The 19,899-nt window shown below is 54.5% G+C and overlaps 1 protein-coding gene and 1 long non-coding RNA gene across 5 annotated transcripts in view; one reads left to right on the top strand and one right to left on the bottom strand.

The window, feature by feature from the left end:
• DLGAP4 (DLG associated protein 4) overlaps positions 1–10,201 on the bottom strand; it is a 154,167-nt gene extending 143,966 nt beyond the window's left edge. For 2 of the 4 annotated variants that reach the window (XM_084775668.1, XM_084775667.1), the window contains exon 1: positions 10,025–10,193. The gene's annotated coding sequence lies outside the window, so the exon portion shown is untranslated. Of the gene's footprint in view, positions 1–10,024 lie in introns of all 4 variants that reach the window. The other 2 variants (XM_084775669.1, XM_084775670.1) reach the window with 2 other exon arrangements.
• Positions 1–19,899, top strand: part of LOC311594194 — a 522,815-nt gene that overhangs the window by 103,231 nt on the left and 399,685 nt on the right. The gene's annotated exons all lie outside the window — the stretch shown is intronic.

Below are 19,899 nucleotides of genomic sequence, written 5' to 3' on the forward strand. Positions count from 1 at the left end.
TATTTAAAACTACCACCAGGAAGCAAACAAACAAACAAAAAACCTCATTCAGGAAAAGAGTTGAGCAGAATTGGCCTGCTGTGGACACCCCACTGAAGGAGCCCACAGTCTCCCCAGCCAACCTCGGCATCCTGACCCACTCTCAGCCTGGGCAGGGCAGTGCTGGGTTCCAAAGCTAGACTGGCTCAGTTCCAACCCCACTCCACCAGTGGCTGCCAGGTGACCTCAGGGATGCCTTGTTTCTCCTCCTGAGAGGACACCGTTTTCCTCTGCCCAATCATTCAAGAGACAAAGCCACACTCTGACCCAGGCGCCATGCCGCTTCTTGGCCTGGCCATGTTGGGTCTCCCCTGAGTCCCTCAGGTGGCTCCTGGAGGTGTCCTGGGTAAGAGGACACCTGTGTAAGATGGCTTGCTTGCAGCCACAAGCTTCGCAGTGCTCCAAAGCAATAGATAGCTAACGAAGGAGAGAGAGAGAGAGAGAGAGAGAGAGAGAGAGAGAGAGAATATGAATGAATGAATGAATGAATGAATGAATTAGTGAGTGAGTGAATGACTGGCTCCCCAAGGGAGCACTGGGTCCTGGGCCTAGGAGAAGACAGGTCCTACTTCTAGGATGCCTGCTCCACCACAGGAGTACTGTGGCTCACCTCATTAGCCCTGGGTTCCTCATCGCGAGGACACGGACAGACACACAGACAGATCTGCCCCTCAGAGACTCCTGTGTACCAGCACCAAGCTACAGGTGCCCTGTGTCCATCTTCAAATGGTCCTCACTGTCACCTTTTGGGGCTGAAGATGAATGCCTGCCAGGCCTGAAATAATCCTTGGCACAATCCTTGGCACAAGCGGGTGTTTGCCTCAGAGAGCGTACACCAGCTGCAGGAACAGACAGGCCACACACACAGGGCTTAAAGGACAAGAACAAGAAACGAAGCCAGAAGTGGTATCACAAGCCTGTAATCCCAGACCCAGGAGGCTGAGGCAAGAGGACCTCAGGTTCCAAGCCAGCGCGGGTTAAATAGAAAGTTCAAGAACAGTCTGGATTACATATCAAGACACTAAACCAAGGAATCCAGAGGGAAAAAAAAGGAGAAAAGAAAGAAGAGACCTATTTTGCTCCTGGAAACAACTTTCAGACTCCGGCTTTTCCCATGTTGGAGAGACAGCTCTGACCTCTAGGTGGGCTCGATGAAGACCAGCCCACTAGCCTCAAGCACTGAGGCACCAGGACAGATGAGGGTGTGGCCTCCAGAAAGGATGCTGTCCCCAAGGCTGGAAGAGGAACCGAGAGAGGGCTACAAAGAACACACTGCATGGGCAGCTTTGTGACGCCAGCCTTGTGGTGTACCCAGTACGGAAGCCACACTTGTACCTCTCTCCCCAGCATGCGCTGCGTAGGCTCCACAGTGGCCTCGGCACCACTCCTGGCTGGGTGCCAACAGACTGGAAGGGCTCCTGCATGCCCAAAGACCCCCATGATTGACCCTGCTGTGGGGTGCCGGGACACATGAAGACAAACAGGGTAGGGCCTCACAGGCTAAGAGGTCAGTAAAGGCAAGGACGAAGAGGCCAGAGGACACAGAATATTACACATCCTAGTCCTCGGGTGGTTCTGCAGAGGGAGAAGGGTGGCTGCAAGAGATGGGTGACAGAGCATGCCAAATACAATGTTGAGGGCAGTGGGTCCACTGTGGCATAAGCAGCTGGGTGTGGCCCTAAATCAGACAAACTGCCTGAGTGTGAGACAGACCTGATGACAGTCTGGGAAGTGTTTGGGTTGCCTGAGGCTTCAGGAAGAGCCCGGCTCCTCTTTGTTGTTGAACCCCAGGCCGGCCATAAGAGACCCAGAGAGAAGGCTGCCTCTCCTACGACCCCTGGGAACTGTCTTACTATTCATCAAATGCAGCCTTGCAAACGCTTCCTGGAAACTTTGGGCCCCAGTGGGCCTCGGTGACAGCTCCCAGGCTGCCCACTACTTGTGCCCCTGTCCTGGCCAGCATCAGCAGCAGGAGTGCAGACTGGGTCAGCAGAGGTTGGCCAGCTTTGGTCTTGGCCTTGGCAGGTGGGCAGGCAGCCAACATTCCATGCCAGTGCCGGGAAAGCTGGCAGTTGCTAGCCAGGAGAGCACTGTGGGCCTGCCCCGCTCTGGAGCCATCTGTGGCTTCCCTAGCCTCTTTCACTGAGAGGCATCCACCCAGGAGAGGCTGGAGAGGGTCCTGCTACATGCCAAGTCTCTGCAGCACCTGAGGAGACCCACTCAAATGTCCTGGGGCAGACACGGCAGTGGACAAGGGCTCTGCAAGGGACGGTCCTGCTGGTCTAGACCAGTCCACATCTCACCAAGGTTCTAGTGCTGGCTATGTGGCTTCACCTCTCTGTACCATGGTCTCGTCACATGTCACCAGTCCTTTGTAGCCAGTAAGACCACGTGGCCCAGCCTGACTCTAACTCATGCCAAGTCCCTCCTTGGTCCCTCCGGGCTTTGACCTCAGCATTCCACCCTGCTCCTACCTCAGGGCTCTCAGGTGGCTTCCTGGGGACAGTCCACCCTGATGCCCAACACTAACTGTGGTGTTCTGTGTGGCAGCGCGCCTGTCGCCGCCTGGAGTTTACATTCACCCGGAAGGTTATGTAACGACTGCAGGCCTCCCGAGAGGATCTCAGCTCTGCAGGGCAGGGGCCAGCCACTTGTTCACTGTGTACGCCCAGCACAGGGCAGGCACTTGACATGTGTTTGCTGAGTGAATACTCGGGGGGGAAAAGAAAGGAAGTAGAGAAGGTAAAGCCCCAAGGGATGACAGTGTCTACATTATCCCGGTCTCAGTGTCAAAATGCTCCAACAATACACAAGACGCCTGGCTAGAGTGGGGGTACATTATTTCTCACCTGACACACATATGCCTCCCACATGCCAGCACAGTCCCTTCTAATATGTCACACATATACATATACATATGGCCCACATGTACCATGCAGATGCCTACACACACACACACACACATACACACACACACACACACACACACACTGCATATAGCCGCCACTCCCACGCACACACATACCATACATGCACACTACATCTGTCTCCCCACGCTTCACACATACACTATACATACATGCCAAACACACCTTCTCACACACCACACATATGCGCACCACACATACATACCACACACCACACACACATATGCACCATACACCCGTAGCATTGTTCACCTCCCCACACACCTCACACACGCCACATATACCTTTCCCCAACCATATATACACATGAACTTCCCCTCACACCACATACGTATCATACGTGTCACAATACCTCCCCACACATCGCAGAGCATAAATGTCACACGCATATCTCCAACACACCATACACACACACACACACACACACACACGCATGCACACACGCACACATATACAAGCACACTGCACGTGTGACATCCAACAGGGGCAGCCAGGGCAGCTGTACCTCCCATCACACTGCACTCCCTCAAGAGTGCTTGGAAGGCAGAAATAGGCTTGGCCCAGGCTGACCAGGGCCCCCAGGACCCAGAGCTGCCTGTCGCTGCCATTTTCACACCGTTCCCTGGGAGGTCTCACAAGTGCCCAGTCCTCTAGGAATCCCTCCCAGAATTCCCTAGAAGTGACAAGTCCGGGAGAAGGGAAGGTGTGAGATGCTTACACCTCCTCCAAGCTTGTGACCACAGCAGCGCCAGCCAGCCAGCCACACGGGGACTGGAGATGGGTGAGACCACGCCACACCATTTTCAATTCCCAAAACACAGAAGGGAAACTGACAGAGAAGACACAGAAGCTCGGTGTCCAGGTGGCCTCCTGCTGGGGCCCTTTCCTTCCTGCCTGGCGTGTCGGGTACACATGCCTGGGTCAAATTTTACTCCACCACCCACTGGCTCAGTGCCTTTTCCCTCAAGCCACAATTTCCTTGGACAAAAACTGGGCTGAGCACAGAACCTCACTCCCTCAATGTGGACTTCACACATAGAAAATGCTGGTGGCAGAGGGCTTGGAAGCCACCTCTCCCCAAGGCAGGTTGGACCCAGCCAGGCACCCCGCAGGGGGGGGTCATTACAAAGCCACAGAGTCCAGAGCCAAGCCCACACAGTTCATGCTACTGAGCAAAGGAGGACACTGGAGCCTGGGGACCAGCAAGGCCTTGGCACTCAGAGCTTCCAGTGAGCTCCAGCCCCCAGGGGATATAGCAGAGCAAAGGATGCTGGGCTTGGCAACAGCCGGGGGAGGCAGGCAGGCAGGCAGCTGGGGTGGTGGGAAGAAACTTCCCCCCATTTTTTAGCAAACCTGATCCCCGTTTCCAAGCTGTGCTCCACAGCCCATGGCCGCGTCACTAGCACAGCACCCAGTCAGCCTGCAATAGGTGGGAGTCAAAGCCCCTCCCTCTGGCAGGGGTTGGGGGGTACAGAGAGTGGTGGGGAAGTCAGGGCAGCTGTCAGGTGAGACTGCAACACAAGGCTCCCGCCACCTCCTGCGGGCGGGAAACCATCTCAGTTCACCCCTGCGGTCAGAGAGAGATGGGTTGGCAAACACTCAGACAGCACCCTCACCCCACACAAGAGATAGAGACCACAGACAGAGCTCAGAGAGGTGCAGGTCCTGAGTCAGGAAACACAGCAACAAAGCACCAAGCAGCTGGCCCGTCCTTACAGACCCTCAGGCACACAGCACGCACTCCTGACAGATGTCAAGAGACCCACTGGGAGCCTGTCACTATACAGAGACAAATGCTTAAACCCAGAGGCCCAGTGCTCAACACCCCAAGACCAGAACTTGGGGTGCATGGTATCCCAGTGCCTCCCAACCCCAGAATGGTCCTGACTGAGGTCCCATGCAATGCTGGGCACACAGTAGGCACTCAATGTATGCATCAGTAGGCCTTGCTCCATGTATATGCTAGGGTTTCTGCCCCCACCCCCACTTTTGTATCATCAGACACACTTGGACCCCATCCTGAGCTTTCTTATGATGAACCCCCTGACCCTGTGTGACCCCAATCCTGGAGATGGGTCCCTGGGGGCCTGCTGCTCTGTGTTGGAGGAAGGGAGCTTGTGTCTCAACAGAAGAGATCCTGGATCCTAGGAACCAGATCTCGTTTGCTGTCCCCGGTGGGCTGGCAGTGGTGGTCACTTACCACCCCTATAACCTCCTCACACCTCCAGGAAGTGTTAAGGAGAAGCCCCCGTGTCACAGGGGCCATGGCAATCAGGACTTAGACCAAGCCTATTGCAGGGCCGAGAGACATGGCTGCAGCCAATGACCCTGAGTCCCAGGGATGCCTTAGACTGGATATGGCCAGGTTCCCCAAAGCCAGCCATGAGCCTACTGCAGTTGGCCCCTATAAGCCTCACACCCCACCCCCATCGATTGCTGGTAAACAAACGGGAACTTCAGGACCCTCAGGTGATGGGCCTAAGGAGACGCTCTAAACTCCACGTCTTAGATCCAAATCCTGGTATCAGGGCTTTGCCATCTATGTGGCCTTGGTCCAGTTACATAAAGTTCTCCGTGTCCAGTTACCTCACCTATGAAATGGGGCTAATGAGAAAGAGGGTATGGTAGAGGCTGAAGCAGACATGCGTGCTTACAGCCCATTACTAAGTCGTGGGCCCAGAGCCACACTTAGCTCTGGGAGATGGTCAATGATGCTTTGTCAAGGGAAGAGTTGGTTTTTCTTTTCTCTCTCTCTCTTTTTTTAAACTGTCAGCTGCTGATAGCGGCTGTTATTATTATTATTATTATTATTATTATTATTATTATTATTATTATTATTATTATTATTATTATCATTGTCAACATTAGCAGGAATCCCCAAGCCTGGTTTTGCAACCAGCCCTGGTAAGGGGTGTAGCAAAATTCTCCAAACAAAATGTGCTTCCATTCATTTTGGGTTTTTGAAAAGGCCACGTCAGACAGCTCAGTGGGGAGGAGGCAGCATTGCGAAACCCAGCACAGAAGGATCCAGGCTGCTCCTCGGCTCAGGAAGTGATGTGCCATCTACTCCAGAGAGGCCCTGACACACAATGGCTACCCCTAGGGCCCAGTGGATGTGTGTCCACTCTCCCGCCTCTGAGTGACCTTGGACAGCTCCTGCACCTACACCTCAGTTTCCTCATCAGGCAAAGGAAAGTATTTCCTCTTCACTCCTACCAAGGGGATAGCTAGAAAATGCGGAAATTAAACGTGTCCTGAAAACTGCAGAGTGCTAGCTGTACCCTAAAGGCTCTAGTCTTGGCCCGAGGTTGTTGCCAGGAGACTGTTGAGTAGGTGGACACAGAGAAACAGCAACAGCCACCACCACCACCCCCCCTCTATAAACCACATATACAAAAGAAAGGCAGTCATGTGTGGCTCGGGGACCAACCACGAGAGTCCAGTGGAGTGGGCATATATTCGTCTTTGCATTCTCTGCCATAGGAAGCCCTTGCTGAGTAACGGCCTTTCCCAAAAGGTGGCCAATCAGAGTTCACTTAACAATGCTGTATCTACTCCAGCCAGCCCCCTTCGCCTCTTTAGTGGCAGGGTCATCTATCGGGAGAAACTGCCAACCCCTCCCTGTCACTGTGGAGCCTGGGCCTGTACATACACAGTCCTTCAAACCAAGGGGGGGGGGGCAGACCAAGCCCCATCCTGCACCCCACAGTGCCCACAGCAGTAGCCACTTTCATGACCACTGTCTCCGAGGACCATCAGGAGGGCCACCTCTGTGATCCGGACACCGGCTGCCTTCCTGGTTTTATGAATGTCAGTGAGGTCCTCAGCCAAGCAGCAGCCTGCTCCTCTACTGTCTATCCACCCAAGTCCCTGAGGCCTCCAAACCCTGCCCAGCATGTGTCCTCTGGGGTGTTTCCAGCACTGGGCAGCATGGGTCCCCAGAACAGGAAGGGTTGCAGTTCACATACTAGGTCTCATCTGATTTGACTCTGTGTCCCCCGGCCTGACACAGCACTGAGCACTGAGCACTGAGCACTGAGCGGGGCAGGAAACACTAGAGGCCCAAAGAAGGAACCAGGAGGACACCAGCAGGACAAGCTAATAGCCCTATAAATGCAACAACGAGGGTTAATTAGGTGGGCAACTGATGTGAACACCTGGACTGATGCCGAAAACAGGTGCCAGACCCTAGGGTCACAGGGATGCGCGAAGACGCAGACCTACCCAAACACAACCTCAGCCACTACCAGAGCCTCTGGATTCCCACGGTCACACTGGGATTTTAGAGGCCACAGATCTGTAACTCCCACAAGCCTGTCAAATGCCTCTGGGTGCACAGAGCCAGCTGGAGGGAGGAACCCATAGGGACAGTCATGTGGGCAACTGGGCCTAGCCAAGCCTCCTCCATGCCCACTGCCTAGCCCTCCCCTTGAATGTTCACACTCACCCACTCAGTCAACCCAATAAAATAAATAAATAAATAAATAAATAAATAAATGGGGGGACCAAATTCCCTCTGTGCAGGGAGGCTGCCCCTCCCACATCAATCACGTCAAGTAATGCAGAGCACAGAACTGTGGCGGGAGTAGTAAAGCAGAGGTCTTGGGGGCTTCGGAGAGGTTGACAGGGACACAGAGTGGCTTGGGCATTGAAGAGGCTTTCTTCCAAAAAGCAAGGCTTAGGTTAGGGTGAGGCCAGGTTGATGCGGAGTAGTTAAGTAGGTGAAGTGTTGGTGGAGGGATGGGGTGGGGACAGAGGCCCTAGCTTGCTCAAAGACCCTGAGGCTAAAGGCAATTTGAACACAGTCCAGGAACTGAACACAGGCCAGGGAGGCCAGAGCCGAAGTGAGAGGAGGTGGGGGAAGGAGACGCAGCTAAAGTAGTTACTGTGGGAAAGGGGCTGGGCTTCAGACTGGGAGCTGTGGGCATTTATTGAGTACCACTGATATGCTTTCCAAAAATGAAAAGAAAACCTGAGTTTTATTCATTAGCATCTCAGAATGTTCAAATGGAAACGCTTCAAGTGCACTGGAGTCCGAGAACGCTATTTTAAAATACTTTTTCAAATGAATGAATTCCCATCAATTACAGCTATATGGGAGGGAGAGACTACCTCTCCCACATAAAGAGCACTGGACGAAATCCTTCCGTGTCTGGATACTCTGGCATTTATGAAGCCAGTCGGCCTGTGAGCCACAAAATCCTAACAAGATGCTAGTGGGTGCCCCGCGACACGCTAGGTACGTCACTGACTCCCCTGGAAGCACCAAGTCCACGTTCCACCCTCAGCTCCTAAGTGCTGCGCAGCCTTCTTTCAAAACAGCAAGCTCGGCTGCCAAGCAGCCTTGCGCCCGCCCGCCTGCCTGCCCGCCTGCCCGGGGCACAGCCCTCAAACCTGCAGCTCAGCTCAGACTGACACCAGCAGGATGCTTCCTGGATTCCCGGTTCTGGAAGTCAGTCGTCAGGCCCTGCCTACCCCACACTTTTTTCTCTTGAATCAGGGCCCTGCCCACCTACCTCTCCAGTGCCCAGCCCACCTCCACCTGGCCCAAATGGACTCCATTCCCAGGCACACCAGGCATCCCCCAGCGTCAGGAGGACCCACGCACTCTATCCCACCCCTATAGAGACACAGGCACACACGCCTGCCCCACGTGCACAGACAGCATCTTCAAAAGCTACTGGGAACATACTCGGTGCTTGTCGAGCTGCCGCTGAAGCCCCAGCTGAGGGGGAGGGTGGCCCCCAACAGTGGTTCCTAACACCCGGAGCCTCAGCCACCAGCCCAGAAACCAGCTCTGTGGCCCCACCCAGTCCCGCTGTCCTCAGTAGTCTGGCTCAGGTCCCTCAGGCCACCCTTGGCCCGGGCAGCCCACAGTTCTCTATACCAAAGGGTGGGGGGTGGGGTGGGGGGTGGAGGAGGTAGCCATCTGAGGGACAGAATTCTACAGACTGCTCCAACAGGCATTCTGACATAGTCCTGTACAGCCTCTTGCCATCATCCCTAGCCTTGCAGAAAACAGTGTCCTCCTCCAGGTGAAGCCACAGAGACGGAGGGACCCAGACCCTCCCCCACCGCGCTGAAGGTGCCAAGAGTAGAGGCGGGGCGGTCCAGCCTCCTCAGGACTGGGGACTGCAGCCCCCTCCCCCTCTTATCATTTCTACTTCCAAGCAGGTGGAGGTGCTGGGACCCCACCGCCATCAGCACAGCCCTTCAAGCGTGGGGTTCCCCATCCTCAGGGTACCGCTGCCACAACTGGCCTTTACCCACCCACCTACCCGCCACCCTTCCCCCATTTCATTTTTCCCCACAACATCAACAGTCAGTGACAGCCCCTTTCCGTAACACAGGCAGAGTGGAAGAACGCGAGAAAGGAGATGGATGAAGGGCTGGATGGGGAATCCGACAAGGCAGGCTCTACCCAAAGAGGCCCGGAGACCATCACTTGCCCAGGTAGCACATGTTCCCTCCCAGCAGGCCCGGCACATCTGGACCCAGCTGGCCTCCGCAGCCACCTGGTCTATCCTCCACCCGCTCTGCACGCAAACCCCCTTTTCCGCGGGGTGCCGCACGTGGGGGCCTCCCGTGGCCATGTGAGCGCTCTCTCCCCCCCCCCCCGCCCCCAGCCCAGGTGCCAGGGTCGTCCGGCCCCTCCCGGGCACGCGAACGTGTTGGGGGCCATGCGGCGCGGGGTCGCCCGCCCCCTCCCCGGATGCCGAGTCCCGAGGAGAGCCGGGGAAAGAGGTACGAGCGTGTGGCAGGCTGAGGCAAGGGAGCCGGGCCGCCCCGACACGCGGTCGGGAGGGGGCTGCCGTCGCCTGCCGCCTGCGGATGGAGGGCCCGGAGCGGCTCCTGCGCCCGGGCCGGCAAAGGGTTGGCAGCATCGGAGGGGCCGGCCCGCGTCGGGCTCCAGGCCCTGGCGCTGCCGCTCGTCAGAGGATCCCGGAGACCCCGCCGCTGCTCGCGGCCGTTCTGGGGGGCTGCCCGCGGCCGGGGGCTGCCTGGGGGTCTAACCACGGAGGAGGGTCTTGGCGCGTGCCACCCCCGCGCGCGCTCACCTGCGCCCGGCGCTCGACCGCCTCGGTCCGCTCGGCCTCTGCGCTGCGTCCGCTCCGCTCGCTTGCTCGCTCGCAACGTCGTCCGCCTAGGCCCCGGCCCCGGCCCCGGCCCGCGGGCGCCCCATGTCTCTCCTCCGGCCGGCGCGGCGCCCCAGATGCGGCTGCGGGAGGAGGAGCCGCGCGGCCCCGGCTCCCCGAGAGCGGCGGGGAGGGGGCGGGGGGCGGAGAGACGCGCGCGGGGGAGGGGGCCGCGCGGCTGCGCTCAAAACCAGGCGCGGATCCGGCCGGGGGCCCGGGGCTGCGGGGGAACCGCGGGGACCGCTCCGGGCCCGGCGCGTCGCCCCCGCCGCCGGCCCGGGAGAGGGGAGGGGCGCAGCGGCTGCAGGCGCTGGGTGTGTAGCGGAAAGAACGCTTGGGAATCCGCGGCCGGTCATCCAGAGAGGGCAGGCTACCGGTGCGAGGTTACCCAGCGCTGGCCGCGGTGGCGCGCGAACTTGGAAACCCGGGTTGTTGAGTGGGCCGACAGGAACGTGTGTTGGTCTAGGCTGCGCTCACTGTGGGGTAGGGAAACTGAGGCACGGAAAAGATGAGGCTGGTCTGGGTCGCACCGCGGGAGTCAGGCTTCTAACCTCTCTTCGCCCGCCCCCCCCCCCATAGGGTTCCTGCCTCTAGGATCGGGTGCCCCCTCCCGGTGACCCGCTTCCTGCAGAACCCTTGTTTTGGGCAACAGTAACCTGGCCAATGCGTCTCTGGAATTCTAGGCAGGGGCACCTGTCCTACCTCTCCTGGGTGCAATGGGATCAAAGACTAAAGGGCCTCTCTGTCTGAGCCCGGTTTTCCCACCTGCACAGTGGGCACAACATAGTATTTATCTCCTTAAGGAACCGAAGAGATTAAAGAGCAAGCTCTCCTTACTGGATCTTGGCACTCAGTAGGTGTCGAATGGATGCACCTCCTCTCCTGGCTCCCACACAGCTGTCCCTGGAGAATACCAGGTGTGCAATCCAGGCTCCTCACAGCCGTCTTTCTTCTCTTCCACTGCCTGCCCACCTTCCTCACATCTCTATTCCACTGTTATACTCCTTCCTAGCCTGTCCTTTTCCCTGAGCCTGCAATGCCCTCCCACCATCTCTCAGTGACAAACTCCTACTCGTCCCTCAAGACCCAGAGCAATTTCATGTTCCAGCGTCTCACGCTACTGGCCCACCCATGCCTCCCTGCCCAAGAACAGCCTTCCCTTTCCCCCAGGGGTTGTGCTGAGCTAGCTGCTTGGACTCCCAGCAACTGCAGCTACCAGCCCAGAGGAGATATGCCACGACCTATGCAGCGGGTGGTGGCTTCCTGGCAAAGTGGGCAGAGGAGAGGTCACTGCAGAGTCCCAGAGGAGGAAGGTGACGGAGGCAGGTGTAGATTCAGGAGCTGTCAGTAGAGAAGAACAAGAGAACCCGTGGGTAGCTAGGGAGACCGCCATGGATTCCAGAGCCTCTGACAGGGCTGGACAGTGGTCTCGCTCTGCATAGTTGGCTAAAATAAGCAGGTGTAGGCCTCAGAATAGGGTTCCCGGGGCTTACTCACCAATGCTCACAGCAGCACTAACTATAAATGAAAGGCCGGTCACAGCCTAAACAGCTATTGTCTGGAGCCTGGGCAAACAGTGACCGCAAAAGGCTGTCCCCATGCCACGAGCCTCAAAACCTGTTAGGACGGACCACAGAACCACACTTGGCTTGTGATGACTCAGAGATGGGCTTTATGATTTGTCAGCTCTGCCTGGATTCAATACAATCTTTAACATTAAAAAAAAAAGGTATTGGATTTTTTAAAAAGCAAGTTGCGGACAGGAAGAGCAAGACACATAGTTTGAAAACATGCAGCGCAATGTGATGTGCTATCTGGGGACCCGTGCCCATGAGATATAAGTATTAAAACTGCTCACAGGGGTGATGGAGAATTGACTGTGACAAGCAGTGGCCAGAGGGGCAGGAGTGTGATAGAGGCTTCCGGGTGTCTGAAGCCAGAGTGCACATGTGAGTCTGTTATACTGCTATGGAAGACATTTGTAAGCCAGCGATGTTTATTTTGTGATACTTGTCGTTGAAAGCCGAGTGGTGGGTAGGAAGGGACTGGGGGGCTTTGCTGGTTCTTGAGCAGGGTTGTGACGTGGACAGTGACTGGAAGAGGCGGGAAAGGGCAGGGGAGGGGTGAGAATGAGGGGACCAGGAGGATGAGCAAGACTGAGAGAAAGAAACCGCAGCGCACTTCCGCAGGGGTCACACGCCTAAATGCCCATTTGTGGGTTAAAAGCCAGCTGTCACCCCGTAGGGAAAAGAGTCCCCATGAGGCCACATCTTCTAATTTTTTTCTGAGAGAAACCAGCAATTCAGACACTTTATTAATTTTTAATTCATTTTTAGTTATTATACAAAATAACGGGCTCATGATGACATCTTACACACTACGTCTCTGCACCTTCTCCCTCCTCCATGCCTCCTCCCTTGCCGGTCTCCTTCCTTTCTGCTCTTGTGTCACACACACACACACACACACACACACACACACACACACACGTATACTATGCATATATTTAAATGCAGATTCTGCATATTTGAGAAACACACTGTTTCTCTCTCCGAGGCTGCCTTATTTTGCTTATCATAGTAATCCCCAATTCGATCCATTTCCCTGCAAAGGACATAATTTCACTCTCCTTATGACTGAAACTCGCTGCGTATATGCCACATTTCAATATAGATTAATCAACAATTTAGACTGTTTTAAAATGTAAAAATTTCCTTTAAAACCGGCGGCAAGTGAATTAGAGCACTCCTACCTCTGTAGGGCTGAGCCGTACAGGTCTGCAGGTCCTCAGTGAGTGTGAGGCTCCCAGGGGGGCAATGCAGGGACAATGACCCTAGGTTTTGCTTTCTGTAAGGCTGAGGAGCAGCTGTCTGGGAGGGCTTCCTAGAGAAGGTGACAAGGAGTGATGCAGAAAGAAGATGCCTCTAGCTGAGAAAACAGAGGGCACAAAGGCAGTGTGGGGCTAAGGGAAAGAAAACAGAACAGGAAGTTCGCAAAGGGGAAACACGTGGCAGACATGACGCCTGGCCTTGTTAGCTACGGGGTCATAACTAGACATCGATGTACGCCCGTGGACCAGCAAACATGACTAAAACAGTCCCACAAACTAGCGCAGATGAGCAGCAGAGGCAAGCCTAACACACTGCTGGGAGGAAGGAACACCCACGGGAACCCAACAGTCTCACTGGTGCCATGTGCACGAGATTCCTCCACTTCTCAAACATGACCCCTCAGGGGTCTTTCAAAAGTGCAGGTTTGTCCTCAGCAGGACCTGGGAGTCTGCATGACAACCAGATTCCTAGGGAAGCCACACCACAGGTCCCCGAGAATGCAGTCCAATTAGCAACCAACGGGAGGGTAAATCGATAAGTAAATAAATAGTGGTTATAGACACGCACAGCCTGTAGAACGATAGAATCAAAGTCGCAGCGCCATAAACAGATTCTCATCAACAGCCCTGACGTGACAAAAGCCTACACAATGTGGTAGCTGTTAGCGTAAAGCCAATAAGCAAGTAAGAGCAAAGCCATATTAGTTGGATACTCACACACGTAATGAGACTGAAAATGAGGTGGACCAGGGAGAAAGAAGCTCATTTAATACGGTGTGTTCTATACAATTCTAGGCCCACGTGTGCACCAATGCTGCAGCACATCCTGGAGGCAGGGCTGTCAGCGCCATGTGTCTGGCTATGTACTAAAAGAGAGAGGGCTGGGGAGGTGGATCGGTTGATCAAATGCCTACTGTGTCCAGCTCTCCATAGCGCATGTAAAAAGTGGGATGGGGAGCAGGCATGGGAGGGTTCCCGAAGCTTCATCAGCCCAGCCAAGTCGATGAGCTGTAGGTCCAGAGAGAGACCTTGCCTCAAAAAAGGAAGGTGGAGAATGACGAAGGAAAGACACCGGACATCGATTTCTGAAGTGTCATGCATATGTACACACGTGCATTAGCACCCACCCACACACGTGCATTCACACACACTAATAAGCAACGCCTCTCCTCTCTCTGTCTCTCTCCTTTCCCTTCTCTCCCCTCCCCCACAACTGGGGACACTGGGCAGGCTGCTCAGATAAAGGGCATGCCACCCAAACTTGACTTAAGTTTGGATCCCTAGAACTCATGCAAACAAAGCGAGGTGGTGTGTGCCTGCAGTCCCAGCGCTCTACAGTGAGATGGGAGGTAGAGGCAGGAAGCGCATGCGCTAGCTAGCCTGGCAATCACAGCAAGCAACAAGAGAGCCTGTCGCAAACAGGTGGACACTGAGGGCCTGACCCAAGGTTGTCCTCTTATTTCCACACACACATGACTACACTACGTACGTTAACAAGCAAACACGCCACAAAGAATCTTTTTAAACGATAAATAGCGAAAATACATTTCTAATTGAGTCAAGGCAAATAAATCAAATTCATAATTAAAACACTTAAAACAGAAATTCATTTATATAATAAAAGACTAAGATTAAATCTGAGTGAAACAAACAAGGGCTGCAGCATAATAACGATATGAAAAGCTGGGCATGGCAGCACACGCCTTTAATCCCAACACTCTGGAGGCAGAGGCAGGCACATCTCTGTGAGTTCGCGGCCAGCCTGGTCTACAAAGTGAGTCCAAGACAGCCAAAGCTACACAGAGTGACCCTGTCTCAAAACAAACAAACAAACAAAAAACAAAACAAAACAAAAAAGAATGCTACGAGAAGAAAAAGGGTGAAACTTATTTTAAAGATTATTTTTATTTGTGTGTGTGTGTGTGTGTGTGTGTGTGTGTGTGTGTGTGTTCACAATAGGCTAGAAGAGTCTGTTATATCCCCTGGAGCTCAAGTTACCCGTTCTAAGCCACCCAGCACGGATGCTAGGAACTGAACTCTAGTCTTCTGGAAGACTCACAAGCGCTCTCAGCCATCACATTATTCCGGCCTCAAAATGCATTACCAAGAGAGACAAAGGTGGGGCTGGAGAAGTGGCTCAGCGATTAAGAGCATTTACTGCTCTTACAAAGGATCCAATTCCTAGCCCCAACATGGCAGCTCACAACCATCTCCATAACTCTAGTTCCAAGGCATTTGATGTCCTCTTCTTACCACCACGGGCACCAGGCATTTATGTGACACACAGACACGTGAAAAAAAAAATTCACACATATAAAACAAATTCTTAAAAAAAAAAAAAGTGTAAGGAGCCAGAAGGAGTGGGGAGAGCCAAGCGTGGTGGTTCATATCTGTCATCGCAGTGCTAGAGAGGCAGAGGTAGGAACAGCAAGGCAGTCAAGGGGGTAGCCTGGGCTAACACAGGAAATTCCATGCTAGCCTAGGTTACAGCATGAAGCCTGTCTAAGGAAAATGCAGAGCAGGGAAGGGAGATAGATAATCTGTTTCTGAGAGGATTGTTCACTCCCGGTAGAGCCTGGTAACTGTGACTAATCAGGGCAAAAAGGTACAGGAAATTACAAGACCAGGGGACATTTGTCTGACCCAGCCCAGAGACCAGAAGTGGGGACAACATGGTAGGGAGGAGGCTGTGGTGCCCTGGCCCTCCAAAATTGCCCCTACTCCTGCCGTCAAATTTCCCAGCCACCATGTGCAGGTGCCAGAGGCATAGGCTTCGGAAAGGACCGCAGAGGAGCATGGGAATATGCCTAGCAGGGAACCCACTTGGCAGCAGGTAACATCTGGCCTTTAGTGACCTTCCCAGATAATAACAAGGCCTGGTTTGCCTAGTTGGGTCAAAACAGTCCTGGGGAATGCCCAGTACCAAGGCCCACAAGCGCACAGGCTGGGCCAGCTAGTCACGCACATGAGGAAAGAGGTGTTTCCCAGAGCACCGTAGGTTTTGGGTTCCTGCAGGGAGTCTCCTGCCAGACCTCCTGTCGCCTGCTCCCCTTTCCAATTCATCCTTCGGGTCAGCCCCTAAGAAAGCGTTCAGGGCGCATCTCTGGCTTCCCTGCTCTAAACTCAGCCTTGGCTGCATCCACCCAGGGTAGAGCTTAAACTTTGGAGCCCGGGAGTGACAGTCTGGCAGTCCGTCACTGTGCTTTCGTAGCCCCCTTCACGCAGTCCTGCTGACCCTGCGTCTTCACCTCCTCTCCCCTCAGAGGCTGGCCTTTCAAGGTTCAACTTGAGCTTCGCCCACTCAGAGGTGATCTTCTGTTTCACTGGGAATACAATAAAGACATTTGTCTGAAACACTGTAGCAAACACCCACCCAGGACTCCAGCTGCAGCCGGGTTGGACAGCTCCTGCCCCTGACCCACAGGTGCCCACATGGAGGCCCTTCCCCACCTGACCATGTTGGCTGAGGCTGGGGCTGCCCAGCTTCCAGCCCAAGAGAGCTGGAGTGTGGGGGAGGGGTGGCCAGCACTCCCAGGAGACGCTTTGAAAGCTCACAGGAACTGAAATCGCAGGTAAAGATACAGCCACCAGGGGCTGGAGAGATGGCTCAGTGGTTAAGAGCACTGTCTGCTCTTCCAAAGGACCTGGGTTCAATTCCCAGCACCCACATGGTAACTCACAACTGTCTGTAACTCCAGTTCCAGGGGATCTGACACCTTCACACTAATGCACATAAAAATAAAACTAAATAAGTTATTTTTTTAAAAAAGATACAGCCTCCAGTCTTTGGGAGCAGTGGCTCTGGGATGGTCTTCACTATTCCTCAGAAGCTGTAGGATGGGGGTGCCCGCGGTGGTCGCCTGCTCCCAAGTGTCCATTTTGTTCCCTTCCCCTCCTGCACTCTCTCAGTCTCTTCACCCCGTCAGGCCAACCACCTCCATCAGCTTCCGGGTAACCACCTGCACTCAAGCGCCTGCTTTGAGGCCTGCTTTGGGGACCCAGACTGACATACTTCCAGGAGACAGGATTACCTCAAGTCCTTCTCACGCGGACTTGTGTCCCATCTTGCACATGTGTAACTTCATACCACCGTCTCAGCCAAAGCGAGGAGGAGTCTTCTTTTTTTTTTTTTTGAGACAGGGTCTCTCTGTGTAGCCTTGGCTGTCCTGGACTCACTTTGTAGACCAGGCTGGCCTCGAACTCACAGCGATCCACCCGCCTCTGCCTCCCGAGTGCTGGGATTAAAGGCGTGCGCCACCACGCCCGGCTGAGGAGGAGTCTTCTTAAATTGCCTTTATTTATGCGTGTGTGTGTGTGTGTGTGTGTGTGTGTGTGTGTGTGTGTGTGTACGTACGTACCACAGCACACGTGTGGAAGTCAGAGGTCAGCTTGCGGGAATCACTTCTCTCTTGCTTCCACTTGGGCTCTGATGATGGTTGTCAGGTGATGGTTGTCAGGTCATCAGGCTTTGTGGCGGGCACTTTACCAGCTGGTCACCTTCAAGTGCCTACAAACAGGAGATTCTGAAGCTTGCGAGGGAAATTTCACCTGACATGGGGACAACAGGGACTGTCCTCTTCCGGTTCCTCAGCAGTATTTCCCAACCATTCCGATAGCCCTCTGCTTGGTTTTGCCCAGTCTTTTCTGGGGGTCGGGGTGGGGGTTCAAGACAGGGTTTCTCTGTGTAGCCTTGACTGTCCTGAACTGGCTTTGTAGACCAGGCTGGCCTTGAGCTCACAGAGATCCACCTGCTTCTGCCTCCCAGAGTGCTGGGATTATAGGCGTGTGCCACCATGCCCAGTGCTGATCTGGGTTCTAATCCTGGCTATGGCACAACTGGCTCCGATTTGTACCAACCTCACTGAGCCTCAGTTTCCACGCGTGGAAAGTGGACGCAAACACCCCGACGTACTTTTACAACAAAAGTACTCGCTAAACTGCAAAGCGGGTTTTTGAGGCTGAGCTGTCACTGTCCCCGGGGCTGGCACCAGGCCTGGCATGGAGGAGGTGCCTGCAAAATGTTGGAGAACAAACTGAGGCGAGGAGTGGAAATCCCGCGCTGTTTCCTTTCTCATTCATTTACTCACTTGCTGGGCAGACACTCATCCGGCTGGCTGGACGACGCCTCGGGCGCTGTGGTCCTTGGAGGAGACCAGACTAAAGGAGAACACAGCTGTCTCAGAGAAACACCAGCTCATGAAAGACTGTGGTCTGCAGAGGCACCGGACAGAACCTGAGGCACAGGGGGAGGGCAGGGAGGACTCTCCATCCTGAGGGGGTGGGCAGAGACTGATGCCACAAAAGGCCAGGACAGACCCTATGTCCTTGCAAGGGGGGGGGCCTCTGCTGAGGTGATGGGGTCCAGAGAAAATAAGGACAAGGCTGGGAGAGAAATTTTTGTCTTGTGTGTGTGATCTTCAGGACTTGTTTTGTTTCTTAATACCTGTGTTTCCTCATCTGTATAAATGAGACAAAAATCCGCTCCCCCCCCCAAGGATGCTCTGAGGAGGACATGCAGGGAGGAGGCGGGAGCCCACAGGTGTGATGGAAGGAATGAGGCAGTGAGTTGATGAGCGAGCTTCCGTCCAGTGCAGGACACAGCACCGGAGTCCGCCCCGCTCCAGCCTGTTTCCTGCCTCATCCTGTGTGGCCGGCCTCCCACTCACACAGAGGCCACTGGGCTACAGGATTGCGCATCCTCAGGGGCACCTGGGGAAGGCTACACATTGTACACATTGTCTCCTTCTGGTTGCAAGAGGCAGTTTCTGCCTTTGCCCTCCAATACAGATGTGCCTCCAGGCCCTGCCCCGGTGCTTTCTGGGATGGGGAGGCACCCGGCTCTCCTTGACATCTCCAAGGGCCAAAGCAGCCTGCCTCTGCCTCCCAGATGCCCAAGCCACCATCTGCTCCCACCAAAGCCCTCAGCTCTTTTCTTAAAATAATTCCTACGGTTTCCTTGGAGACATCTCTCACATAGGAGAAAGGGAACTTGGGAAGGGAGAGCAAAGCAGTGGGAGAGGTTGAGTCCTGTACTCTGAGAACCTACTATGGGCTGGCCTGGCCTTCATCCACTCTCTGAGCTAGAGGCCAGACCTCCTGGCAGGCGGGGCAAGCTGGGAGCCCTGCAGTCCCTTTCCCATCTCAAGACACATGGAAGCAGGTCCAGGATCTACAGCATCCCAAGACAGGGACATGGAAGCAGGTCCAGGATCTACAGCATCCCAAGACAGGGACATGGAAGCAGGTCCAGGATCTACAGCATCCCAAGACAGGGACATGGAAGCAGGTCCAGGATCTACAGCATCCCAAGACAGGGACATGGAAGCAGGTCCAGGATCTACAGCATCCCAAGACAGGGACATGCTTGGGATGACGATGAGCATTCTCATGCGAAATCCTAATTTCCTGGCCAGGACAGGGCCAGCCCCACCCCCAGTTCCCTCCGTCCCTTTATGCCAAACACCTTTGGATTATATAGGAGGCCCAGGCTGGTAGAGATGGGAGGAGTGTCTCGGTTTAAAATAAGACTAGGTCTCCTCGGGTGGCAGATCCACTAACGGCTCAGTCAATAGAGTGTTTGCCTAGTGTTCATGAAGCCCTGGGTTCAATCCCCAGCACCGCATAAACTAGGAATAGCAGGATGCACCCGTTATCCCAGGACTGAAGGAGGCGGACGCGGAAGGGTCGGTGAGTTCGAGTTCAGCCAGGCCTACGTGAGACCCTGTCCTAAAGAGGAAACAAAGAAAGTCCTTCAGCCACTTGTATGCTGGGGAGTGGAAAGAGTAAAGGTCTATTTATTTCCTACAAACAGCAAAGAACGCGTCAGAGAGGCGTTTCAGCTGCTCCTTCCGAAGCCCCACCTGGATTTACACACCCTACTTTCCAGGTTAAAAACCTGAGGCTCAAAAAAGTGAATTTTCTCATAAAGGGAGGAAGTGGCAGAGGCAGGAGACTGTCTCAGGTTAAG

The sequence above is a fragment of the Acomys minous genome, assembly GCF_964271855.1.
Source record: "Acomys minous genome assembly, chromosome: 3".
In the NCBI taxonomy this organism is placed as follows: Eukaryota; Metazoa; Chordata; class Mammalia; order Rodentia; family Muridae; genus Acomys; species Acomys minous.